The 27,721-nt window shown below is 45.0% G+C and overlaps 1 long non-coding RNA gene across 1 annotated transcript; it reads right to left on the bottom strand.

Annotated features, from left to right (window-relative positions):
* Positions 1-180: 180 nt before the first annotated feature.
* On the bottom strand, positions 181-27,197 carry LOC309848258. The gene is made up of 5 exons (XR_014302927.1): positions 26,966-27,197; positions 23,027-23,091; positions 13,014-13,064; positions 10,494-10,599; positions 181-1,100 (listed from the first exon to the last, which is right to left on the bottom strand). It is a non-coding gene; the product is annotated as an uncharacterized lncRNA (long non-coding RNA).
* Between the last annotated feature and the right edge of the window lie 524 nt (positions 27,198-27,721).

Raw genomic sequence — 27,721 nt, forward strand, 5'->3', positions numbered from 1 at the left:
CTCCTACCACCTGATTTCATGGAGTTTCCTCCCTGTGGTCAGTGTACTCTGGGAGATAATCTGTCCCCTGGTTCCCCCTGAGCAGTTGACAGCCAATGAGTCAGTGAGCCCTAGCTAAGCACCAATTCTTTTTTTTTTTTTTTTTTTTTAAAGATCTTATTTATTTGTTTGACAGAGAGGGAGAGAGACATCACATGTAGGCAGAGAGTCAGACAGAGAAAGAGGGAAGCAGGCTCCCTGCCGAGCAGAGAGCCCGATGCGGGGCTCAATCCCAGGACCCTGAGATCATTATCTGAGTTGAAGGCAGAGGCCTAAACTACTGAGCCACCCAGGTGCCCCTCAAGCACCAATTTTGTATAAAGTAGGGTAGGAGGGACAAGAAATTATAACATGTGGCCCTTTTCTGAGCGACTCCTCCTTCATGAGGAAAGCCAAATCTTCTGTTCACAAAGGTCCTTCATGGACTTCACTTCAGATCGTACCACTGGACAAGTGGACGCACAGCCTCGGGACTTGTGTGAATGTATTGTCTTGAGACCATTGCCCAGCTTCCTGTGTGGGATGGCTTATTCCCTGTTGTGCTCATTTGCTTCAGAACTCCCCGTTCTTAGATGAAAAACACGGAAGTTTCCAAGTCAATGCAATGCATGAAACATCGTGTGTTTCACCTGTAGAAAAGTTGCTGCACTTATCTCCAGGGTCCTCTTGGCCACTGGTGAAGGGATTGAATTTAAATCTTTAGAAGGGTGCATGGAGAAATATTGGCATTTGGTGGATGAGCTCTAGAAGGGTCAGAGCTGGGCTACACCTGGGCAGCCATTTCTTCCAAGCCTCTCCCTCCTTTGACAGTAGGAACATGAAGACATGGAGAAATTACTTTACCATACGACGCCACACAGCTTGAGGATAACGCAGCCCAGAATAAAACTCACTTCTTTCCATCCCCACTCCATTGTTTTTCTTGCTCTATTATTATCCACCTCTTATAAATCAACTGTTGTCAGAAATGCATCAGGAGCGTTATCTGGTCAAGGACAAATCTTTTTGTGAAGTGAGCAGTAGCTTCCTCGTTCAGCATTTTCATTGGTCTTGATTTTCATCTACCAAATTAAACAAAAAAAAAAGAAAAAAGAACAACTCCATGTTTTAAAATAATGAAGACTAAAGACTTTCTATTCAACCTCAATGTCACAGAAGCATGAAAAGCTCCATGTCACAATGAATGGTGGATTTTTCACTCTAAATAAAATGTAATTCACCTAATTGATTTGGTTGAATCTCTGCCTTCTGAAGCTTTGTGTTTTCCAATAAAATGGTCAACCTGCTGAGCAATGTCTGGAGGAAAGAAAGCTAGAGAAAAGAGAGAGGCCCCAGGGAAAAGAGAGAGAGAAAAATCAGAGCATAAATATATCAAAACTCTCTTCTTTAAGATAGTAGAGAGAGTTCTCAGAGAATGAAAGAAAACCACCTTTTTGGCACCCACTTGCACCTCAAAATTATTCATTTAGGTTTATTTATATCTTTACTCCTCCAGAAAGAAGGAGGAGAAATAGTGCCTTTCAGAAAAGATTCTTAATACACAGCATTTATCGACCATTATCATGTGCCAAGAACTGCATAAACACGATCTCATTCAACATGTTTATCACAGTGACTTTGGGAGGCAAGGGTTCTCAGTCCCAATTGTAGTGAGTTAAACGGTGGCCCCCTAAGAGGTGGTCCACCTGGAACCGGTGTGTGTGAACTTATTGGAAAAGGGAATCTTGCAGATATAATTACAGTAGGGATCCTGACATAAAATCATCTTAAATTATCTGGGTGGGCCCTACATCTAACGACAAAGGCCCTTCATAAGAACACAAGAACAGACATGAGAGTGAAGGTCATGAGAAGAAAGAGGATAGATTCAAGGGACATGTAGACATGGATTGGTGGCAGCCACCAGAAGCTCAGAGGAGGCACTGAGCAGGTTCTCCTTCAGAGCCTCCAGAAGGAACACCCCCGCTAGCACCTTGATTTTGGGTCTGTCCTCCAGAATGCAGAGAGAATGGATTTCTCTTCTCTTAAGGCCCCTCAGTTTGTGAAATCTGTTCCAGCCGCCCTAGGAAACCAATACACCATTTTATAGATTAAGGGTCCAAGACCCAGAAAGGCTCAATCACTTATCTATCCCTATAGTCCAACGTGCTAGAGCTGGGTTAAAATTTGCAGATGCATAGCTGATCTCAACAGCAGGTTGGATTTTTAAAAATAGTTTAAAATGGATAGGGAGAAACATGAACAGCTCCCCTAATGTTAGTGGTAATTATCTCAGGATGCTAGGGTGGAGATGCAGGGCAGGGGGAGGAGTTTCACACAACGCTGGCTTTCTCTATTGTTTCTTTTTTTAATATACTTTTCACATTTTCTATAGTAAGCAATATTGACTATATAATTGGAAGAAAAAATTTAAGGAATTGTCCCTGAGGGCAATGTACATTGGCAACGTGGAGTGTTAACTGAAGAAAGTTGCCTGCAAACTTGTAGGTGGAAAATTATTACTGCAATTATATCAGTCTGTCCTTACCTTGGACTCAAAAGCTAGGTGCTGCTATATCCCCATTCTGCAGATGAACATTCTGAGTCTTCAGTTAGAGAGTACTGGGCCGTTGTAGTCAAGTCTCCACTGAAGAGAATATACCCTTATCCTCACCATCCCTTTGGTCCTTCCTTGAGTCTAAATTACAAGGCATACTAGAAGCACACATTTTTGTTTTTCCTTAGACTAGTCAATGATCAAATCTTCAAAGTCCAAGTCCAAGTTATGGAGGGACAGAGGGACAGAAGTAAGCTTGCTTTCTTCCTTTTTTTTTTTTCTTTTTTTCCTGCAACCCATTCTCTCTGAGTGGAAAATCTGATAGTTCCCTGGTGTTGAAGACTCTAATCTGAGCATAAGAAGAGAGAAGAGCAAACGTAAGATCCTCATTCTACTCTTTTGAGAAAACCTGGAGGAAATCTTGTTCTCTTAAGCTCACAAAAGAATGGGTATTTTTTACAGGTTTAAAGCTATTGTAAGCAATTAAAACCTATAGCCTAAGTCTTGGGGGCTTGGGACTGGCTTTTTTAGTGTCCACATTTTAGCTGAGAATGTAAAGGACCGAATCTCTTATTTTTTTAGATTCAATTCATCCTGATTGAGTCCCATTGAGAACTCTGAGAGTTCTAGAACACACACTGCAGAAAACTGGCCTGGAGCACATCTTAGCCAGGACCACACACTGTCTGAAATCTCAGCCTGCGCCCAGCACCTGGCCACATGCTTCATAGGCATTGTCCCAGGACAAACCTGAGCAGTGAGCATTCTCATCTCCGTTTTCCAGGTGAGGGAACTGCATCTTAATTGGTCAAGGAGCTTGGATGTGGCACAATCTTGGACTGAGCCAGAAGCATCTGTCCTCGGGGTGCCTGGGTGGCTCAATGGGTTTAAAGCCTTTGCCTTTGGCTTAGGCCATGATCCCAGGGTCCTGGGATCGAGCCCCACATCAGGCTCTCTGTTCACCAGGGAGCCTGCTTCCTCCTCTCTCTCTCTGCCTGCCTCTCTGCCTACTTATGATCTCTGTCAAATAAATAAATAAAATCCTTAAAAAAAAAAAAGAAGTATCTGTCCTTGGGCTGTTGTCCCCTTTGTGGTGCTGTATCTTCATCTCTGGATGTTCAGAACTATATGTAGATGAATTAGAACCTCACAGATTAAATGATCCTCTTAGATATCCAGGGACTGTGGACGTCAGAATGTGCATTACGGCAAAGGCATTGCCAATGGTCTGGGGAAAAAAAAAAATTCAAGGAAAAGTAACAGACTGGTGGTATTGACGATCAGTGTCCAGACCTGGGTACTTAACTGGACCACAGTCTACTACTCACAATAATGTGACCCCCAAAAGTAGTTCCCCATCCGGGCTGATTTCTCCACTAATACATAAAGGCATTGTTTTAGAATCACCTGGGAAATCTTTAAAAAGTTATAAATTCTAAGATTTATCTTTGACTTTCTAAATCCAGGTCTCCTGGGGAGAGCTCATTAATCATTTAATTAATCACTTACTCATTAACTGATTTAGCAGATGCTTATTGCTATTGGACACTTGGCTGTTGGAGAGGAAAGGGTGCATTTGTCAGGGTTCCATCAGGAAACAGAATAGCCCACTCTGTTTAGGGTCCTTTAAGTAGTTTCATAAAAGGGGTAAGACAAGGATGTGGGTAAGATATTAGAGAAGCATGTAGGACAGTGTGGCACCTGCAAACTAACAGCACTGAGGCTTTTCCAACCTCTAGACATGAAGGAAGGGGGAATGTTACCTGTATTGCCTGAATTTGAGGGAGACAGCTATGGAGGGAGGACCTCCTTAGGAGAGCTGGACCTTTCTTGAGAACAGACTTCCCTAACCTCATTGCTCTTAATATTCAGAGCTGCATCCTTCTGTGTTGAGTGGAGGGGGGCTTTAGGATTCTATGCATTAGCAGCAATCCTGGCCTCTACCTCTAGGAGGCCGGCAACATCCTCTAGACTTTGCCAAATGTCCCTTGGGAGGTAATGTCACCACCCCGAATTGAGAGCCACTGATCTGGAGATGCAGCCAGCTTTTAGTGACCTCCTGGAATAGAGATGACACCCTAATGCCCCACTTCCCTTTCCTTTCAGTTTCCTAGTAGGGTTTCCCATTGGCTAAAACTCAACCAGAAGTTGGAAGGTGATGTACTCCAACAAGGTGACTGTGAGTCAATAGCAGGGCATAGAATTGTGGGTGGCAGGTGGAAACACAGACATGGCAAAAGTAGTCAGTACAGCAGATAGGACGTTCTTTAGGAGACCACAGCTCATAGTGATGGGTCTGGAAGATGAGGCAGACAATAAACAATTACATATACAAGATAATTTCTGAGCATAATTAGGAATACATAGTCAAATTAAAAAAAAAAAAAACAGCAATGCAACAGTGAATGCCTGAGCTCTCTGAACATGTGAACATTAAGTGAAGACCTGAATGATGTTATGGAGCCAATGTAATAAATATTGTAGGGGGTGGGTATACTCCTGGCAAAGGGAATAGCATGTGCAAAGGTCCTAAAGTCTGCATTCATTCATTCATGTGTTTGTTTTTGCAGCACTTTATTGGGATGTAATTTATACATAGTGAAATAAGCAAGTAATAAGTGTACTGGTTAATGAATTTTTGTATATGTAATCAATCCCATAACCATAATCCAGATTAAGGTATAGAATATTCCATCTCCCCAGAAAATTCCTGTATTCCCCAAATTGGGTCCCCCTATCCTATGACTGTTACGACTTCTGTTGCCATAGATTGGTGTTACCTGTCCTTGAAGTTCATATAAATGGAGTCACCCAGTGTCTACTTCCCTGTGCTGGCCTCTTTTGCTCAGCTTTGGGTCTACGTGAATCCATTCATGTCGTATGTATCAGGAGTTCACTTTTTATTACTGAATAGTACTCCACTGTATGGACGTACCACAGTGTGTTTATCCATTCTCCTGCTGAAAGGATATTTGGGTTGGTTCCAGTTTGGGGCTGTTATGAATGAAGCTCCCACAAACATTTTCTTGTAAGCTTTTTTTATGGACATGTGCGTTCATTGCTCTTGGATGCAATTTGCGGGGTTGGGGGCAGGAGATATGTCTCTTTCCTAGAAATTACCCATTTTCTTTTTGATTCTGACATGAATCTAAACTGGCAAACCAGGGGATTAAATACCCCTTCCAGCTTGGAAATCCGAAAACACATAGCAATTTCCCCCAATCACTGCCAGTCTCACCAAACCCATAGGTCTGTTTCTTGGTTCATCATGACCTCCAAGTACCATGCACCTCCAAACCAGCTGTGCTCGTGCTGGGTACCTGGGCAACCTTCCCCTGCCCGGCCTAGCCTCCCGCCTCCTCCTTCGGGGGCGTGTGTATTAAATCATGGCACAGCGGCTAATTCTTTGCAGCTTGCTGGTTGCTGCCTCCATTGGAGCAGACAGGAGGGCGCCCTGACACAGTTAAAGATCACAAGATTTGATAACCTGGCTTTCTGATTTATGATAGTCCAGGTCTGCGTGTTCCCCTAATGAGGGGAACTCGGAGTGTCAACCTGTTTATTAAATGCTCAGAACCATGTGTGAGCTGGGCCGAGGTAAGAAGTCAATCATATTTTCATTTATTCTGCCTGTCCCCTCCCGTTCGCTCAGTCCTCTCTCCCTGAGACTGTCAGCCTGCCAAATTCCTTCTTTTCATCTCGAGAGGGGAGGACTTTTGGACAGATCATTTGCGGAGACGGTTGGGGTCCGCAGTGTTTGCACTTTCCTACTGATTTCCTAGGTGTTTGGAAGTTAATGATACTCAGCACCTCATGATTCTTTCCTCTATGTCAAACAAAGGCATGAAAGGGAAAGTGGCCAGAGGCGAGAGGCAGGGGCACAGAAGCACATCCAGAGCTTTCTCTTCTCTTTACCCCAACCCTACAGAGACTGGTGTCATTGCCAGTGCAAGACGGATGAATATTCCTGAAGTTGTCAGGGACTAATGAAGTCTTCATTCATCTCCTGTAATTCTCTTTGAAATTAAAAAAAAAGGGGGGGGGCAAATCAAAATAATGGATGGCCCAGCTGCTTTAATCTGTACTACTTCTCACCCTTTTCCCCTTTGCAACTTGGTCAGTGTCATTTCCTTAATCTCTGGAGAGTCTACTCTGATTCCTTTCAAGTGGCATCAGCTCTGTCCCTTAGATTTGGTCTTCTGGACGTGGCATATATATCTCTGCCTTTCTGAGGCCCTGGGGCTGGATTCTGTCCTTGGACATGCAGTGGGAGGGGTCTGAGCAGGTCACTGTAGAGTTTCCTCGGGGGGGAAGAGCTCTAGACAGCCCAGCCTGGAGACTCCTGAAGAGTTTAGAATGTTACAGTTGACTGGGAACTTTGTGCTTTAAGCATTCTTTAGTTGGGGTGCTGGTTTTTATTGTAATCCTGTCTATGCACTCTCATGATAAATGGCATTGTTCATTAAAATACCCCTTATTTAAAATAACCTTAGGAAGAAAAAATCATTAAAAAAAAAAAACCCTTAAGAAGAAGCTCAGGAATGGCTCAATCTGTTCTCCCATTTCTGTTCAATTCTTGCATCCTGAATCTTGCCCAGTTCCTGCATACATAGATGTTTGTTGAATGAATGAACAAGTGAATGGAATATCAAACAGAATAACCCAATTGTGCATCGCAAAGTTTTTAGCCTAGGTTTGGTCTTGATTTGTTTTCATATAAAATGTCTCTCTCTGTCTGTGCTAGTAACAGAACTCCATGTTTAGCTGGGCACTGGATCTCTGAAATAAAGAATCCGCTTCCCAGCTTCCCTTACATTGAAGTATGGCCATGGAGGCTCTGGTCATTGAGATTTGAGAGGTAATATTATATGATTAATGTCCTAAAAAGACAGCAGAAATAAGAAATTTGTCTCTCTTTCTTCCCTTCCTCCTTCAGTATGGGTGGAATGCAGATATAACGGATGGAGTCAAGCAGCTGTCTTGGACTATGAGGTGGGAAGCGAGAAAGGTAAGCCAGTAAGAGAAAAGTACCTTGGGTCTCTGTTGATTGTAAAGCTGACGTATCAGTCTGGACTGCTTGCCTCTGGACTAAATTATGTGACAAAGTAAATTTCTAGTTTTTTCAAGCCGTATTTTCGGTTTTTCACCACATGTTCCTCAGCCTAATTTTAAAGAATTTAACATGTTTTGAGGATCTGGAGTTTCACCCATTAATAGAGTCAGCTGCCTCAGTTTAAAATGTCTTCAAGATAAGACACCAGCATGTAGTGGTCACAGTAAAAATGGCACACAGTCTGCTGATGGAGCAACAAAAAATGTGATCAGTTAAAAAGAAATTAGTTTGAACCTTCGATAGAACAGAAATGGTGGACCCTATTTTCTGAAAATTAATCAGAGAACAGGGCAGCTGGGTGGCTCAGTTGGTTTTCGGCTCAGGTCATGACCTCGGGGTCCTGGGGTCAAGTCCCACATCGGGCTCCTTGGTCAGCAGGGAGCCACCTCCTTCCTCTGCTTGCTCTCCCCCTGCTTGTACACCTGCTCTCTCCTCTCTCTGTCAAATAAATAAGCAAATGAAATCTTTAAAATATATATATATACACACACACACACACATATATATGTGTATATATATATATATATCAGAGAACACCAATAAACACTATAAACCCCAAATCTAGGGTGAATAGATAAGCAAGTCATTTATAGGGGACCTGCCAGGACCAGTATAAGCATGAAACACCCAGCACAGTGCTTCACATGACCCAGTGATTGGCAAGTATCAGAGTCCTTCATTCCCATCTCCTGAAACTTCCACATCTGCAGCTTTGCAAACTGGGCAGCAACCAGGTCTGGCAGGGCTTATTATGTAACGTTAACGTGTTTGGACGCTATTCTGAAGGCAAGCGAGAGACACAAAGAAGACTAGAGATTCTAATTTTAGGGGATGTGCATTTAGAACAATCACTGGCCATTACGTCTCGGTTGCAGCAACTCATCCCCGCCCTTGCAGTGTGAGCGCCGCCAGAGGCAGTATGCAAATGAGTGGACATGCCTGTGTCCCAATAAAACTTTATTTATAGGAAGTGACAGTGGATTGGATTGGCTTACTGGTGGTTGTTTGCTCACCCCTGGTCTAGGTAGTTCCATGAGTAGTAAAAACAGCAGATAACAGGTAGGACCAGTGCAAGGTACTATGAAACACAGACCTCTTTAGGAAGGTGGTCAGAGAGGACTTCCCTGAGGAGGTGACATTTACTGAGCGGTGGAGAGGTGCTAAGCTGACAAAAGGGAGTTGTAGGGTGCTCCAACCCCAGGGAGGAGAAGGCATTCAGCCCAAGGAGCCGAATGTGGTCCACGTGGCTACAGCAGGAAGTGTGGGGGTCCCCTGAGGCAGAAGGGGACAGACGGTCCCAGACTCAGAGGCCATTTATGAGCACGGGTCTGGAAGAGCAGTGGTGCTCAGAGGCCAAGAGTGCATCTCTAGAGCTGCACTTGCATCTTGAGACAGAGTCCAGGTCAGGGCACAGATGAAAGGAGAAGTGGGAATAGTGGCTTCTGGCTGGCGCTGCTTGCTTCCTCCCACAGATGCCCTTAAGCAGGAGACAGCTGACTGCTGGATAAGGCACTGTCAGTTTCTGATGGATCAAGGCAGCCAGAAGGACAATGTCCTTCCTGGTCTCTGGGAGTGAGCTCTACAGGCCTTCTCACCGGAGGCCCCTGTGGATGGGGGCAGACCATTCCCACCTGTCCTGAGGCTTCTCTCTATTTTAAGATGGAACTAAATCCTGCCCTTGGAGAGCTGTCCCTTTGATGCTCGGTTTCAGGCAGAACAGATTGTACTACCCACTTCTCCTTTTCTTATCTACTCCTCCACCGCATGGTTTTCATGGAGTCTGGAGATTTTATCCAGCCATGTAAGGTGTGCTGGTGGACTCTGTTCTCACCTGTTTGTTCTAGCCACTTGGGTGAGGGAAGATGGCGTCAGATTCTGGAATCCTGTCTGGCCCGCCTCTTCTCCTTCATAGGGAGCCTGCAGTTGTCTCCTGTAATAATAGTATCTTGCATCGGTGTGGTGTGGCTTCCTACCCTCCCAGGAACGGTTGCCCAACGGCGGGAGAGTCAGAGAAGGGGAGCAACTGGGGTATTTCTACCCTGTCCCTGCCTCCAAGGCACCCCCTCCTCAGCTGTCTCAGCCCCAGGGGCAGCCCTGGCCAGGGCTCTCCCACCTCCCAGGTGCCCCAGCTTCTGGCTCCGGCAAAGAGACCTTGTCTGGCTCTGCCTCCAGCCAAGGAGAGCAAGAGCTTCCTTTTCTGCTCTGGGTTGCTTCACAGTCCCTCCCTCCTCTTGGCCGTCTATCAAACTCTGTCCCTCTATCAAACTCCCTCAGCTTGAGAGACCTTTAAGTGGTTTCAGTTTTCTGATTGGACCCAGATAGATACGTATAGCGTCTCACAATGAAAAGGAACTCTCTGTTCCCTGGTCTCATTCTTATTTTTATGTGCACAACCTCAGGGAAGACTTCAAGGTGGGTCATATTACACCACGCTGCAAACGGTAAAAAAGAGAGAGGGAATGCTATATTGCCCAAAGTCCCGTATCAAGGTCATATGTTTCAGGGGAGACAAAGGCACCATTTTTTGGAATCCCAGCTTCACAGAATATCTGAAAGATTTCTGGAACATATTTCACTCCTCTGAGCCTCAATTTCTCTGTCTCTGAAGTGTTGTTACATAAAGAACTTAGATACCTAGTAGCAGCTCATCAGATGTTAGCAATACAGTAGGAACTTTCTACCATCCTCTGGTTAATTGGTCCAACAAATAACTGGCCTTTTCCGCTGTCTCTACAAACATACTGTTCTCCAAGGCTCTTTGCAGTTTACAAGTCTCAGATGCTTGAACATTCCTGCCTTCCTCACCTGAGGCCCATATTCAGTAAACTTCAGTCAGGTTGGGTCCCAGACCTGGCTGCCTTCTACATCTTAAGCTTCAGAATCCCTCGCCGCTCAGACTCCTTCCAAAGCCCTGAGAGAAAGACGATCAGCAGGTTCAGATTTCTTTTTAAAGATCACGATTTCTTTTTAAAATTTTTTAAAATTTCAATTTCTTGGGGGACCTGGGTGGCTCAGTGGATTAAGCCTCTGCCTTCAGCTCGGGTCATGATCTCAGGGTCCTGGGATCAAGCCCCGCATCAGGCTCTCTGCTTGGCAGGGAGCCTGCTTCCCTTCCTCTCTCTCTGCCTGCTTCTCTGCCTACTTGTGATCTCTGTCTGTCAAATAAATAAATAAAATCTTAAAAAAAAAAAAGAAAGAAAGTGTAGCTTTAACAGATATACATATCCTGGATCTTCTTTTTTATTTGAGTAAATCATATAAAATAGGATTTATCCATTTCTGTGGCCATGTGCAGACCCCCATAAATGGTGAGAAGTTGCACGTGTAATATATTCCAAATACTTTTTAAAACCTTGATCAACGCTGCTAAGGAAAATGATGAATTACTCTAATCCTTCCATAGAAGATATCATTGCAAAAAGGTTGTCATATAAAGAAGTAATTAAGAATTTGTGGCCAGAAGTTACAAGAGAAAAGTATTTCAGCCTTACGAGAGGTAGTTAATGAATAAAAACATGATCTTTTTCTCTGGGTTTCATAATATTTGCCATCTTTTCCCCTTTTTGTAAAGGTGGAAACTTGCAGTTTCTCCTGTTTGAGATCAGTATCTATTTTTGTGTGTCATTTTCTATCTGTAACTTGGTTTTCTTTCAAAGGGGCCCGAACTTGGGGGAGCTTGCAGACCCCTCAAAACTAGGATCTCCTCCTTCTTATGACTGTAATTACACAATTTTAAAACATTTCATGGAAGCCAGTGAAAACGGAGAGTGCAAAGAAAGAATCACATGCATGAAAATGAAATGGCATGCTGTGGAAACATCTGGTCAGATGTGAGATGTTGAAGACAAAGCAGTTCAGCATGGGTGAGACTGGTGGAGGCAGATAATCTAAATAATACTAGAAAGAGTCTTCCTTGAAGGTGTTTTGCAGTGACTTTAACATCTCACTAACCTCAAAGAAACCCCAACTGGACCTGCAGATAAGACCTTGTCGTGTGTTTTATGCAAGATGGCAACCAGGCATACAGGGAAGTAGGGGTTGGGGGGTGGGGGGAGGGGGTGGCATTTTTCATTTGTTAATCCCCTTCTCAGGTGAATGCTTCAGGTGGTCTCTCATTGCCATTTCTTCTTCTGGTCCACCTGCTTCACTGTAAGATAGGTAAACCGAGGCCCAGAAAAAGAACATATATTTCCCAGGGCCGCACAGTCATGGAGCCACGGAGCCAAGGCCCCAGCTTTCCGGCGGGCTGTCCTTCTGTCTTTCCACTCGCAGGGGTTAGTGCACTTGAGGAAAGGGGAAGGTAAGCAGGAATTTGAAGCTCCCACAGGCTAAACTTGGTAGGGCATTCGTGAGGAGGACATGGGAGGGAAGTCTCAGAAACCCTCAAAGGCCCTCTGAGTAGCTTGTGCCGTGTCCTCTCCATGATAGGACTCTCACCAAGACTGTGCTGTGAGACCAAAGTAAAAGGTGGGAATCAAGATAGTAAGCTAAAGTGGCTCCCTTGGCCAGCTTCACCCCTTCCCCAAACACACCTACGTCCTCTTGGGTAGAGAACAAGGTTATAAACACTAAAACCAAAATCAACCATATAGGGCTGGTTGCCGTGGCAACCATCTAAGTTCTGGATGACTCGAGTGACCAACCAGGGAAGAATCTGGAAGGCGCCCTGCCACCCATATTGGAGGACAGGCCTTATTTCCAGTGCAGAAAGGTTACTGCCACTCCTTGGTTCACGGTCAGAGGCTGCCTCAGTCTGCCAGTGAGAATAGACAGGCGAGGGCCTGGGGTGTTCACACTTGGGGCTGTGGGGACCTGGCTGGCTGGCTGGGGGATCTGTGGTGGCATGGACAGGTCACCTCGGCTTGATGGATTCGCTATTGCTTCTTTGTGGAGATGACAGGCCTGGGCTCAAAGCTCAGAGGGCAACCGGGAAGCACCTCCTTCCTCCCTCCCTCTCAGGGGCACTAGGACCCGAGCTGGTCTGTCTGGAGAACCCACTGTTTTCCTTTTGGAGACTTGGGCTCTGATTACCCATGGGGATCAGCATTCCAGCTGTCTTGAATAAAACCCCCAGCTCTTTCAAATCTCCAGTTAAAGCCTGAGCCCCAATAAAAGTTGTCAGGCTGGGTTTGGGATAGGGGACCCACACCTCCTGCACAGTCCTGGGAGGCTGTAATTAGGCTTTACCAGAAGGCCCAGACCCGCGGCTGGGGCCTGTTGCTGAGCCCCCTGCTCTGAGGACACATGAAAGTGAGGTGTGTGTGTTAGCGGAGACCCAGAGCCAGCAAAAGATGTCTTTACCCCTCCATTCACGAAATTCCTTACCAGGAGGAGTGGAGATGCAGGCATTATGGAGAAGTTCCATTTTCAAGGCTTCTGTAGAAAAGATGAAGAGTTAAATAATTAGAAGTGACTGCCTTCTGGGAGCTTCCTCAAACCGTATGTCACTTAGACAAAATTCCTTGTATGTGGAGGGGATACACAGTTATTTGGGAAATAAGTGAAGGAATACAGTATGGCTTTCTTATCAGTGCATTTCCTGAACTGATGATCTGACTGATTCTGTAATCTATCCTGCAGTGGAAAAGGCAGGCAGCTGGCCGCAGAATGGGAAGGAAGATTTGGATTCAGAACACTTTCCCAAATCTGCCCTTTCCTTGCTCCCAAGCTCCCGTTTTGCAGAATCTTCAGAGCAGGGCTTGAAACTCCCAGACCTACGGGAGCCAGAGTGTGCTACGGGAGTGAAGCGGACAGGGGCAGGGAGTGGAGGGGACTCTGATGATCTGAGGAACCCATGTCTACTCCGAAGGGCATGTGCCCACTAACTGTTGCTGGGTAGGATCTTAGGTCCATGTTTCCAGATCTTCTGGCTTTTTAAGAGCTACCAGAACTCCACATGATTTAGTGTGAAATCTGCTGCCTTTGAAAATATGGGCGACTCATTCAATTGTTTTAAAGCATCAGGTGGTCAAGCAAAAGCCTGGCTGAGGGCCACATCTGGGCTCGGGAGGTCCATTAAGAAGCTCGGATTTATCACTTGGCTTCAGCTGTTCGTTGCCCGTTTGTGGGGGGACATGCTCAGCCTAGTTCGAGAAGGGTGAGGAGGGCTTGGGCAGTGGGCAAAGGCAGGGCACACCCAACATGCCAGGCACGGAGGGCAGGAAAGCCTGTTGCACCTGGGACACGGAATGCAAGAGAGAGTGCCTCGTGCGCATCTTGGGGTTGGGGACAGGTGGGTAATGTGACGCGAGCTGTCAGAGGGGAGTCAGCTGGGGCGGTGACATGTGGGTGCGGGTTGGTCATTACTTGCAAAGGAGACATTTCACCAACCAGGTGAAGAGTGGGTTGATGGGCTTGATAACTGCTGGAGTTGTCTTGAAACATGAAGCCAGATGTCTCTTCCTTAACCTCTGCTTCTGGAGCCAGACTGCCAGGATTCAGACCCCAGCTGCCCCCACTTACCAGCTGCATGGCCTGAAACTACTTATCCCCTCCTGCCTCAGTTTCCGTGCCTATAAAAATGGAGATGATCATCACAGACTGGCTGAGGACTGAGGGAACTCATCTACATCGCAGGCAGGCGAGCACTCCGCCAATGTTCCCTCTTTCAAATACGACCCCTCCTTTCGCTGTTGCCTAGACAGCCAGACACGTCCATCCGTGATGTCTGCTACTGGCCCTGGGAAACCACGGCCGGTAGTCAGGGGTTTAAAAGCTCTTTTCCAGAGCTAAGATTCTGATTTCTTAGCTGTGCAGAGAGGAAATAAAGCCTTGCTCTTCTAAATGGACTGGGAGAAGTATGAAATTACGACTAAGTCCGTTTGGAGCTTTTGTGCAGGGCTTTCACGAAGGATCAACCATTAATCATGCGCAATTACTCTGACCTTGGGTGAACTGCAGTCTCTTGAACATGGACGATTTCACTCCCCGGGGGTCCGGAGATGCAAAGCCGTCTGCTAGCCATCCGAGCCCAGAGAACCAGGTCCGTGGCCTCTGGTCTGGATGGTCTGTGTCTCAGCCTTGGACTCTCCCCCTCTTTCCAGGGTCTGCTTTCAGACCCAAATGCCCTCCCAGAAGGAGTGGGCAAGAACAGGTGAGGGAGAATCAGGTGAAATCGGTCTTTGCCCGAAGTGTATGACTTTGGACAGGTGGTTTATCCTCTCTCATTGCCTCGGTGTTTGCATCTTCAAGTTGGGGTGAATAACGTCTGTCCCATCAGTTTATTGTGTGGATGGGTAGGTGCTATGGATGGCGTTGATGTGACTGTCCCACTGGGCAAGAGGACTCCACACTGTGGGGCTCCTGGTTGCTTCCTCGGGGATCTGACAGCCAGAGCTCAACGGATGATCGCTTCTCTTGTCTCTACCCAATGACTGGCCGCCCTTGGCAGCCCCCCTACGTAGGAACTGGGGCAAAAGCCTTCAGACCTCATCCCTGATAGAGGGTGGGATTTTGATTGATGGGTTTCCTTCCTCCTCCCCTCACCCCCATCCTTCCCCCGCTTCTCTGCCTTCCTCCGTCTCTCGCTTCCTCCCTTCCTCTCCTCTTCCCATACATGAGCACCTGTCTCAGCCAGACATTGTGCCTGAACCCGGTGGAACGTGAGTGTGTCTACCTTCATGCCACACGACAGGGTGAGATCACACTAGTCATTTATATGTCGTCTGTCTCTTCTCTTGTGGGAATCATCACCCAGATGATTAATCCATCAAAAGTCCTTCATGTTTCAATTCTTATTTCTTTAAACTTTTCTTTAAAAGATTTATTTATTAGAGAGAGAGAGAGCACGGACAGGGGGAGGGGCAGAAGGAGAGGAAGGGAATCCTCAAGCAGACCCCACACTGAGCGAAGACAGCCCGTGGTGGGCTCGATCCCATGACCCCGATATCACGACCTGAACCAAAATTAAAAGTCAGGCGCTCAACCAAATGAGCCACCCCAGTGCCCCTCAAATCTTATTTTTTACAACAAAGTGAAATGAAGCATCTTCCCTGCCAAAGCATATTATTATATATACATAGCCACGTTGGAAAACTGGGCCATGCAGAAAAGTACTGAGAAGATAATAGCCATTAATGCCACTGCCACTAAATTTGCTGAATTACCTCCCAGTCTCTTATGCATAGCCACATACTTATTTTGTGTAGTTGAACTCATATTGGGTATATATATATATATATATATATATATATATATATATATGTTTTTATAACAAATGTATTTTCTCATTGAACAAGGGCAGTGTTTTCAATAAATATTCACGTCTTCATTCATTCAGTCAACAAGTATTTTGGAAGCATGTACTACATACCCAGTAGTGGTATTCGGGGCCAGGGACCCAGCAGTGAGCAACATGAACCAAAACACCTGCCCTCTCAGACCCTCCATTCAAGTTCAGGGAAATAGTATACAAAACAAATACATAAATTGTGGATGTGTGAGATGGTAATAAATGCCACAAGGAAAAAGTGGAAAAAGGTGTGTGTGTGTGTGTGTGTGTGTGTGTGTGTTTTAAATAGGATGGTTGGAGAAGGCTTTACTGAGAAAATAACATGTGGGCCAAGAACTAAAGGAGGTGAGCAAAATGAACATCCAGACAGGAAACCACAAGTGCAAAGGTCCTGGGGCAGGTACGTTTGAAGACATATGTGGGTACATTTGAAGAATCTTGTGAGAGCCTTGTGGCAGAAAGAGAATGAAAAAGGGATGCTCTTGGTTTACCCTACCAGATATCCTGGGGTCCCTTTTGCCAGTTAAATATGCCCATCTCCCAGCTGTTGTATGTGTTGTTGTTAATGGCTCATATTTTCAAACCTTCAGAGAATTGCTTTTAGGTAACTGGAACCACCTTACCTGAAGGGGTCTGCGAGTTTATGTTCCTTTCCAGAGTTAATGTCCCCATAGCCAGTGACCACCTTGTCCTAGGGTATGAAAGTTAAGCCTGTTTGTTCTCGAGGTGGGACAATTCTGCAATGCTGTTAACAGATTAGAGTGCCCATAAGATCAAGTTGAAGCTTAGCTTCACCAGAAACCACATTCTTGTTTGACTTCCTCCACTTCCCTGTCTTGCTTCTCTGAGCCTGGCCTAGGTTTCTCTGGAGAATACTCTTGATAAATCACTTGACCTGAATCCTTGTCTCAGGCTCTGCTTCTGTGGAATCTGAGCTGACCTAAGCCAAGGCCATCTTGTCCTGTGTATACTCAACCAGTAGGAGTCTACATGTTCACATGATGGTGACATACTACTTATTTCGTTCTTTATCTATGTACTTGTCTTGATAGCAGTGTGCTCAGATATAACATTGACACTTGCAGCTGATTTCCAAATTCATATGGCTCCCGACAAAATAATGACACCCTTCCTAAATACAGAGAGTATGCACTGAAGCATTAGACGGTGTGGATTTGAACCCTGGTTTCTCTACATTGCTGACTCTACCCTAAGCAGTTCCATAAACTCTTTGAGCCTCATTTTTTTTTAGCTGCGGAATGGGGGCAAAAGTAATGCATATCTCAAGTCAGGTATATGAGAAGCTTTCATATGTAAACTTCACAACTGTGAACAGTTATTATTGGCCATAAATATAGCAGTTGGAGATGATAATTAAAGAGTATTGAACTGCATTTGTACAGATTCTCAAGACATGGTCCCACCTGGGCTCTTTTCCCCGTTTAGATTCATCTGTGAAAAATCTCTTTCCAATTCCTGAGTTTTGCCAGAAATTCAGGTTTGGGGTAACTCTGCCATCTTTATTCAATGGCTTCAGATGCAACATTACCACAAGGTGGTAGTGTGGTCATATGTCCTAAGCAAGGCAATTTGTCCCCCATCTTCCAAAGCTACTGTAAAAGTTTTGTGATATATCCCATGCCATACATTCTCCTCTCTGTAAAAACATAATGAAGTTCTGTAGAATTCTCCAATGAAAACTGTACACTTTCCAAGGTATTTTTTTTTAATGCATTTGTAGAGTGACTTAGAAAAACTGTTGGAACAATAGCAATCAGATTCTCCTGAAGCAAAAGCAATAAACATCTCAACCAGGTGATAAATTGTGGACTAGAAAGATTGAAAAGATGTTTCCCCTGATGAATGTTGAGGAAGGTTTAGTGTAGGAAAAGAATGGAATCCAGAGTGTTGTGTCCTTACTGAAGCAGAAACTTGTCATTCTTGAAATTCCATTCCATGTAGAATCTGGCCTATAATAGGTGCTCGAGAAACGTTAATGGAATGAATCAGTCAGTCAGTCGCCCCATGCATTCACGAGTGAATTATTAAGGACAGTAATGGTGGAAAGAATTTTCTCTACAGCATGAGTATAAAGAAACTCATCTGAAATATATATGTGCTTCAGCTTTGGGGGAAATTGGACAAGCAATGTAAATGGGGTTGAGGTACCCAAAGATCTGTGAACTTCCTGTTATAGCTGAGCTAGTTGAGGAAGGAAATTGTTTGGACAATCCTGCTGAGTCTGTTAGGGTCTTGTCAGGCCCCTGAATAAAATCAACCTCCATTCCACCATGGTGTTGAGGAAGGGAGAAGTCATGATTTCCTTTCCCCCATGATACCAATTTCCCTTGGCCAGTCACCACTATCCACTCCATGACCTATCCATTCAATGATGTCTCCATTGAACAATCTTGCTTAGGCAGATCTACAACTCTCCTAATTCCTTAGAGCAAGTTAGAGACCAGGCCAGGCCATATCACTGAAGTCTCTGGGATAACACAAGCAAGATCAAATGAAGTGGCATCAAGAACAGATAGACAATCTGCTCTATCTTTGTTGCATTCATCTTGGTTTCAAGCACCATTGGGCTGTCGTTTTGCCTAGTTTCTTGCTATTGGTAAAGCAGGAATCAACATTTTTCCACAGTCTGGAAGTACTCTCAAATACATCTAGGCTGGCTGGAGTTGAGATTCCAGGTCCAAGGAGAAGAACTTCTCAGTCTCAAGTCTGTATTAGCTAGGAATGCAAATACTGTACATGATTGAAAACCTGAATCCAGTGGCTTAACCCACCCACAAGAGGTCTGTTAGTAGGAGGTTGGCTTAGTAAGCCAATAGCATTCTTTTGGGAGCTGCTGTGATTCTCTTGGGCTTTCCTCATGGGAAAGACACTAACTTCCTGCATTGCCAGAAGAGGAAGAAGGATAAGTCAAGCAGAGAGAGTCCATTATCATATGGTTTCACTTATTTGTGGAGCATAACAAATATCATGGAGGACAAGGGGTGTTAGAGAGGAGAAGGGAGTTGGGGTAAATTGGAAGGGGAGGTGAATCATGAGAGACTATGGACTCTGAAAAACAATCTGAGGGGTTTGAAGTGGCGGGGGTGTGGGAGGTTGGGGTACCAGGTGGTGGGTATTATAGAGGGCACGGATTGCATGGAGCACTGGGTGTGGTGAAAAAATAATGAATACTGTTTTTCTGAAAATAAATCAATTGAAAAAAAAAAAAAAAAGAAGAGGAAGAAGGAAGAAGACACCAGGCGATAAAACCCACCTCCTTCCACGCAGGACATGCCCAAAGACGACAGCTTCCAGCTGCTAGGGACTTGTGTGCCAGGCACTGCACTAGGCACTTCCCATTTGCTAATTTAAAAAATCCTCACAATGACCCCTTACAGCGGCTCTATTAAATCAGTCCCATCTTACAGATGCATAAACCAAGGCTCAGCATTGTTGAGAGACTTGTCTAGCTAACCGGAGGCATATTTGGGATTTGAATTCAGGCAGCGCCATGAGCTTAGCTTCTGCGGGGCTGGGCTTGGCTGGGTTCACTGGAGGTTGCCCTTTTTTCTATAAGGGGCAGCCAGAGATTGCTCTCCGTCTTAATCATGGACATGCCTGGGGTCCCCACCCCCCACCCCACTCTCAGGGTCTGCTGATGCTATTCTTCTGGGCCAGCAGTAAAATGACATTTATGGGGATTTTTCCCTTTGAAGTGAGAGTGTTTGCGCACTTCACTTTAAAGCAAGGGAAAAAACAAGAGCTCAAGCAGATAAATGACCACAGCCTTGGAGAAAGGACATGACGTCTGTGGAGGCACAGTTTCCATTTTGTCATAGAAGAGTCATCTTATAGAAAAAGATCTTTGTCTCTTTGCCAGTGGTTCTCTTTATTATCTCCTTTCCCCGCTTCTATTCCTTGTAATTAGGAAGAAGCTGTTTGTTTTCTCCTTCTTTTCTTCCTCCCTTTCCTTTCCTTGTCCAGCCCTCCTTTTCACTTAGATTTTCCTTCCTCTTCCCTGAATTTTCTTTGAAGTTGGAAGACACTCTTTCCAATTCTCAGGTTACAGTGTTTATGCTGAAGATTTCAAATGAGATAGGATTTTGGAATACTGGTGCCGCTACTTCCTAGCTATTTGACCTTGGGTGAGTAGCAACTTCTCTAAATTTCAGTTTCTTCCTCTATAAATCGGATGTATTAATGTCTGTCTCCTGGATTCTTGAGAGGAGAGAATGAGTCACTCCAAATGCTGAATTTAATGAGAAAAGGGAGCATGCTGTGTCAACCCTCTCTAGGTGAAACCAAGAATGTCATTGATCCTTCCCAAGATTTTGATATATTTACTTACATATTATGGATATTCTATCCTATCCATTCAACTGTCACCCATCTACCCTCCCAGTATCCATCCACCCATCTCTCCATCTGTCTTTTCATCCTTCATTCATCCATCCATCCATTCATCCGCCATTTTCCATCCACACATTCCCCATCCATCCGTCCATCCAGTAAGTCCTGACCAATTGGTGTTTATATCCAGGTGAAGGAAAGAGATAATAGATAAAATATATAACATGTTAAATGGTGATAAGTGCTAAAGAGGAAATAAAAAAGGTAAAGAAGTGACATAAGAAATGTTGGGGTAGAGGGAAAAATGAAACAAAATGAAACCAGAGAGGGACACAAACCATAAGAGACTTTTAATCTCAAGAAACAAACTGAAGGTTGCTGGCGTGGAGGAGGGTGAGAGAGAGGGGGTGGCTGGGTGATGGTCATTGGGGAGGGTATGTGCTGTGGTGAGTGCTGTGAATTGTGCAAGCCTGATGAATCACAGACCTGTATCCCTGAAACAAATAATACAGTACATGTTAATAAAAAAAAAAAAGAGAAATGTTGGGGAAGAAAATGGATCTATTAAACAGGATCATCAGAGAAGACCTCCCTGAAAAAGGGACATTAAAGCAAAGACCTAAGGGAGTGAGGAATCTCTAAGGAAATCTGACAGAAGGACATTCCAGACAAAGGAATAACAAGTACAAAGTCCTCGAGGCATGAATGTGCCTGGAAGGTTCAAGGAGCAATGTGGGGCCAGTGTGGCTGGAGCAGAGAGAAGTATGAGATGAGGTCTGAGATATGGGGTATTGGGCCATAATAAAAACTTGGCTTTTACTAAGACTGTGGTGAAAACAACTGGAAGGATTGGAGTAGAAAATGAGAGGGTTTTATGTTTTTGTTTTTAATTTTATTTATTTATTTGACAGACAGAGATCACAAGTAGGCAGAGAGGCAGGCAGAGAGAGAGAGAGGGGGAAGCAGGCTCCCTGCTGAGCAGAGAACCTAATGCGGGGCTCGATCCCAATACCCTGGGATCATGACCTGAGTTGAAGGCAGAGGTTTTAACCCACTGAGCCACCCAGGCGCCTCAGGATTTTACGTTTTAGCAGAATAAATCTGACCTCTGTGTTAAGAATAGAACAGAAGGGGAACACAGATGGGAACAGAAAATTAGTTAGAAGGCACTGGAATAGTCTGAGGGAAAGTGCCGGTGACTGTCGCAGGCGAGAGCAGTGAAAGGGGTAAGTGATTTTTTTTTTTTTTTTTTTTGGACACATAGCCAGATGGATCCACATATGCATACATACGCGGATAGGTGGATGGATGAGTGATAGACTGAGGAAAGAAGGAAGGAAGGAAGGGAAGATGGTTGGATGGACAGACATGTTGAAAGATATTACAGATGGTATTGTGTGTGTTTTTTCTTGGCCACATTTCTAGTAGCTTGAAAGTGCTTCAAACATAGTAGGTCCTCAAAAATACTGAATAAACGTGTGTGTGTGTGTGTGTGTGTGTTTGTGTGTGTGTGTAACTGGCACTATCACATAATGCTGAAGGGAAGGACTTTTCTCAAGGCAGTTTTATAATATGTATCAGTGTTTGCAATACGTATCTGCTAGGGGACAACAGTATCGTCTTTCAGATGTATCCCAGGAACATTTTCATGGATGCATCTAACAATTAGCTTTAAAGATACTTGCTCATCTATGCATTATTTATCATGGCAAAAAAAAAAACAACAACAACAACAAAAAAACAACCAACAAAAGAACCGGAAAATAACTGAAAGGTCCAGCAATTGGGGAATGGTTAAATAAATTGAAGGACTCCATATATAAGCATTACTACAAAGCTGTAAATGGTCCATCAGTAGATGGACAGAGAATGTCCTCATCAGGTTCAAGATCTCGTAAATGCGTGGAAAGATACACAGAAGACAAGGCAGCAAAATATTAACAGTATTTTATCTTGGGGAACATATCATTTTAACCTATTTGTGTTGTTTAAAATTCTCCTACCAAAAAACTTATATAGGTGTGTAATTTTAAAAGTAAAGTTTTCAAAAAGAAAGTTGAAATAATCGAAGCACTATTTAAAGTGACGTAGAGTAAATGAGGTCCAGGCTAGATCTACCAAGCTTAGTAAAATGATCGTAATAGACATGGAAGGCCAAAAGATTTGCATTTTATTAGTTTCTCATCCTACCTACTACAGTGTGTGTTCTTCCTGCTTATTCATATATGTGCCTCCAGAGGTTAATATGAAGTAGACAGTGAAAGTAATTTATGGCATTCACTCACTCAGACACATTTGGGGGCAGGGGCAGGGAAGGAAGAGAAAACATACTCTGCTTGTCTGACCATAAATAACTCAGGTTGGAGATTTCCATGAATATAGTTCACCCTGCGGCCACATCAGTCTTTGCTAGGCTGGTGCAGATACTCAGGAATACGCCGGAGCAATAAATGGTCCCTAGTGAAGTGGAGAGTGGAGATGGGGATGGTGTCAAGCGGGGATTGGCAAATGTGTTCTCTAAAAGGCCTGATAGTAAATATTTTAGATTTTGAGATCTTAAGTTCTCTGTCACAACAGTTCAGCTTTGTTACTGCAGTGAAAGCAACCATAGACAATATACAAATGAATGGGTGTGGCTGACTTTCAATCAGACGTTACCTACAGACACTGAAATTTGAATTTCATATAATTTTCACATGCCGCAAAACATTCTTCCGCTTTTTCCCCCCAACCATTTAAAATGTAAAGCCATTCTTACCCTCTGCACTCTGTGAAAGTAGGTGGTGGGCCGCACTGGATCCATGGGCCATAGTTTGCTGACCTCTGGTGTAAAGAATAGGACAGAGATTTATACCATTGGAATTAATATTTTTAATGATGTGGAAATACTGATTTTTTTTCTACCTAAATAACTCTATGCTTTTGATAACACAAAGTACCAGATGCCATGAAAATGTATATTTTTCTGATGCACGATATGTAATTTTAAAACTGGCTAGGATGTTGTGTCAGATCAATTGATAACTGCAATGTATAAAACATATGAAACTAATTCCAGGAAATACCTTATATTTATGTCCTTGGGTCTGAATTTCTGAGCTCTCTGTGTTTAGGGATGGAATTTGGTTTATTCAAGAAGTAGCAGGTTATATATCTTGATGGCTACATTAGCTCAATATTTCCTTCCCTTTCTAGAGCAGGTAAACCTTACAGATTGTTTTAGTTTGCAGCAATTACATTTGCTTATCGCTGTGAAACAGAATTTCATTTGAAGCCAGTTATTAATGTCCAAAATGCACTTCCAGGAAATAATTTTGAACATTTTATTTATTAAAAAGAACTCGATGTTTGTTCAAAGGCATTGATGTAATTTACGAAGTTCGATATTAGATATTTTACGAGGTATTATAAAAATGCCATTTTCCGAGACTCCCATTGCCTAATTGTACCGTGTTACGTTCAATGTCAGAATAAGGTGCTACTTTGCATTTGGTTTTCATGCCATGAATCACTATGTTGATTAAAGATGCAAGCAAACAAACAAAAAATTCTACTTTCCTCAACCCCAAATTCTTCTGATTTGTGGATTTATTTTTTATAAAACATTTTCAAAGGTATACCCATGAAGCCACTTTAAACACTGTTAATGGCTCACCTTTATGGGAAAAGAAGAAATTTGGGAATTTGAGAACCTATGAAAAATCTGGGATGTATACCACTACAACAGACCCTGTCAGGACCCCACCAATATCCTCTCAACTATTCTAGTACATTCCTCTGGTGCTAACTTGAAGCATCCAAGATTCTCCACCTGAGGGCTTTCTTTTGGCCACAGTGAGGGGCCAGCTACAATGTTGGGGTGTTAGTTTCTCGGGAGCAGCCCTCTACAGATGATGGAAGGACATTGAAGAGGGGGTCCCAGCTTCTTCACCCCTCATGGAGCACAACTCTAAAGTGTGTTTTGTCTCCCAGAGCTCCCTATAGGACTGAGCTCCCACTTGGTCTTTGGGGAAGCTATTCCATAATGCAATGTATCAGCTATCCATTGCTGCGTAACAGATGGTCCCAAAACGCAGTAGCTTAAAGCAACAACTGCCTACTATCTCACGGTTTCTGTGGGGCAAACTTTCAGATGTGGCTTTAGCTGGGTGGCTCTGCAGATCCTTTGCGAGAGAGCTCAGATTCTCTTACAAGGCGTGCAGTCAAGTTGTTGGCCAAGGCCGCAGTCATCTGAAGCTTGACTGGACCATGCTCACTCCCACGCCTTTGGCAGGAGGCCTCAACTGCTCACTACTCAGGGCTTTCCATAGGACAATTTAAGTGTCTCTTGACATGGTTGCCAGATTCCCAAGAGCAAGCCATCCAAAAGAGACAGAGACCAAGCTGGGAGTGGAAATGCCTTTTACGAATTAGTCTCAGAAGTCGCACACCAGCCCTTTTGTTTTACTCTTCTCATTAGAAGTGAGCCACTAGATCCTGCCCACACACAAGGAAGAGGGAATTAGGCTTTAACAGTTTTAAACTGATGACTTACCCTTTGCTCTCACTTCCCAGAATCACGTCCGAGCTAAACCGTCCTCCTCTTGGGGTCTGCTTTGCGGAAGCATGACCAGAGACAGCAAACAGCACCACTGCAGCTATACTAAGAATATCTATTGAGTCCCTACTGTGTGCCAGGCACTGGGTAGATAGTTTTTTAAAATTTATTTATTTTTCATGATAATAAGGCACTTTTGTCATTGTTTCTAAATCAAACTCACAAAGATTGAGTAAGCTGTTACTCAAGGCATTCTGCTAGCAAGTGTCAAAGCCTGGCCTTCACGCAATTATTCAACCAACCATCAGTCCCTGTTCTGGTTCCAACACATGAAATACTGAACAGCTGCCAATAAAATATGTCATACAAATACTGATCCTGCCCTCCAGGTACTTACAATCTGGAGGATGGGGTGATAAATATGACATTCCAAACTGCAGTAAGTACTCTTATGGAAGAAAAAGACTGATCCTGTAAGACAGGCCAACTGGCAGATCTACTTTAGCTAGGAGGGCTTCCTGGAGGTGGTGACTTTTATTCTGATCCTTGAGGATGGCAAGATTTTGGCAGTTGAAGAGTGGTGGGGGAAGCATTCCAGGAAGAAGGAACCACGTGTTCCATTAAGTCCAGACTCCACAACTTCCCATCTGGCCCAGCTGAGAACTACCGGGTCACAGGGGATTGATCCCTAGGTGAAGCTGACAGCCCAGGGCAGCCTCTGAGGCTGACCAGTGATGGTCCTTCCCACACCTCATCATACAACTTGTCCCTGGGGCCATGACCCCTGGCCCCCAGTGACATCTCTGATGCAGAAGGCAGTTTGGGATTGGACCATGAGCTACTCTGAGGGTAAAAGCTGCCCTGGAGGAGCAAAGAGCTGCTCCCCATCTATGGGAGGGCTGGAAAGAGCAGGTAGGAGGCCCTGACCATGTCCTTTTAGGCACTGTCACTAATGCACACCCAAGGTCTTCCTTACAACACCTCTTGAAGAAAGTTCCTATGTGCCTCTCTTTCCCAGGGACAAAAGAGTCAGAGAGCTTCTGTTGCTTGACCAAGGTCACACAGGAGATACAAGTTAACTGGCTGAAGCAGCTGCCATTTCTGCCATTTGGCCTGGTGCTCCTCCTAGAATATGACAGTGGTCCATAGAAACCTACCGTTTGTCTTTCCTTCCGGCCTGGGACATTCTGTCCCCTGTATTAGGGAGGACCAGGAGCTAAAGCAGCAACAACTCCAGAATGTCTGCGGCTTGACTCAAAACAAATGTTTCTTGCTCATTTTGATGAGGGTCCCGAGAGAGAGTTTTTTATAAGGGCCAGTAGGCTTGGAAGTGCCACATCCTACATCTGCTCGGGTTCCTGCTCCGAAATTCAATCCTGTGCCCACCCCCGCTGACTGCAAGGGACGCTGGGAACTGTGGTCAAGTTGGGTGCCTGGCATGAAGAGCCAAGCGGATTTAGGGAGAAGCCAGCCAGTCTCCATTACGTCTTCTAATCATCCCGCAGAGAAATGGCAATGACTGAACGCAACCTTCTCTACCAGTGTGCTTTTCCACATTCTGCCTCATTTCAGTCGTAAAACATTCTGAGACTCTAAGAGAAGTGAATGCATATGGCGCTGGTCATGGGCACTGTGGTAACTTACTTCAGCCTCCCAGCAACTCTCTTAGGGGGCGCTATCGTAATCAGTGGTGTAGAGATAAGGAAAGAGAGGCACAGAGAGGTCTGAGCACTTGCTCAGGTCACACAGCTTGTCTGTGGAGGAGAAGGGATTCCAACCTGGCTGCCTGGCTGTCACACTCTGCTTGCCCCCACAACATTGTCCTGCCTCCGAAAGGCAGGGGATGCCGTCATCGTCACCATTTTGGAGACAAGGACAGAAATCCAAAGAGTCTGAATTTCTTTTTTTTTTTTTCTTTAAGATTTTATTTACTTACTTGACAGAGAGAGATCACAAGTAGGCAGAGAAGCAGGCAGAGAGAGAAAGGAAAGGAAGCAGGCTCCCTGCTGAGCAGAGAGCACAATGTGGGACTCGATCCCAGGACCCTGAGATCATGACCTGAGCCGAAGGCAGCGGCTTAACCCACTGAGCCACCCAGGCGCCCCTCCTGTGTCCTTTCTAAGGCAGGACTGGAGGGGAGACGCCCAGGACAGGACTGACCTTGTTTTGATCCTCCTTTAGCAGAATGAATGTAACTGTGCTGTCCAGTGTGATAAAAATCTCGGAAGCCCGCTGGAGCTGCAGGAGGCTCTTCCCAGACCCCCCTCTTCCCTTTCCTAATGAGCCCAGAGACGCCGGCAGGACGGCGGGCGGCAGCCAATGGACAATTAGCGGAGAGGGCTGTCCCGCATGGGCTGGGCCCTGCATCAGGGCCTTAAGTGTCTGCTTATTAAATCACAGCTCGCCTGGAGCCGGTGCTGCCCCCCCTCCTCCCGCCCCTGGGACGCCGGACACAGCTCTTGGCCAGGCGGCCCCTGGGATGCAACTCAGCTCAGCCCACAGCATCCGGGGAAAACACAGGCAGAGAAAGACAGGAAGACATTCCGGCCCAGCACAAAGGCCCGGCGTCAGCAGCAGGGCGGGCGGGGGGCACATTCCTCTGCTCAACAACAAAGGGGATCACGAGCACCTCCTGTTTTGGGCAGCGGGTGGTGGGTGGTGGAGCCTTTCACCTCTCTGAGCCTCAGTTTCTCTGTACGGCAGGGATGGTTCCAGGATCTGACCCAGCCGCATTAAACCGAATGGTGCACACGAAGGCCTGAACATGTGCGGAGGGTCAGGGCGCCCACCCATGCCAGCAGCTGCTGATTGAAATGCAGATTTCCTGGGCCTACCTCCATACCCAGAAATCGGGGCCAGAGCCAGGGAATCTGCATTTATGGGTTCTGTAGCTAGGCCGGAAGCATGGCGAACTTG

Source organism: Mustela nivalis, assembly GCF_964662115.1.
Source record: "Mustela nivalis genome assembly, chromosome: 14".
NCBI lineage: Eukaryota > Metazoa > Chordata > Mammalia > Carnivora > Mustelidae > Mustela > Mustela nivalis.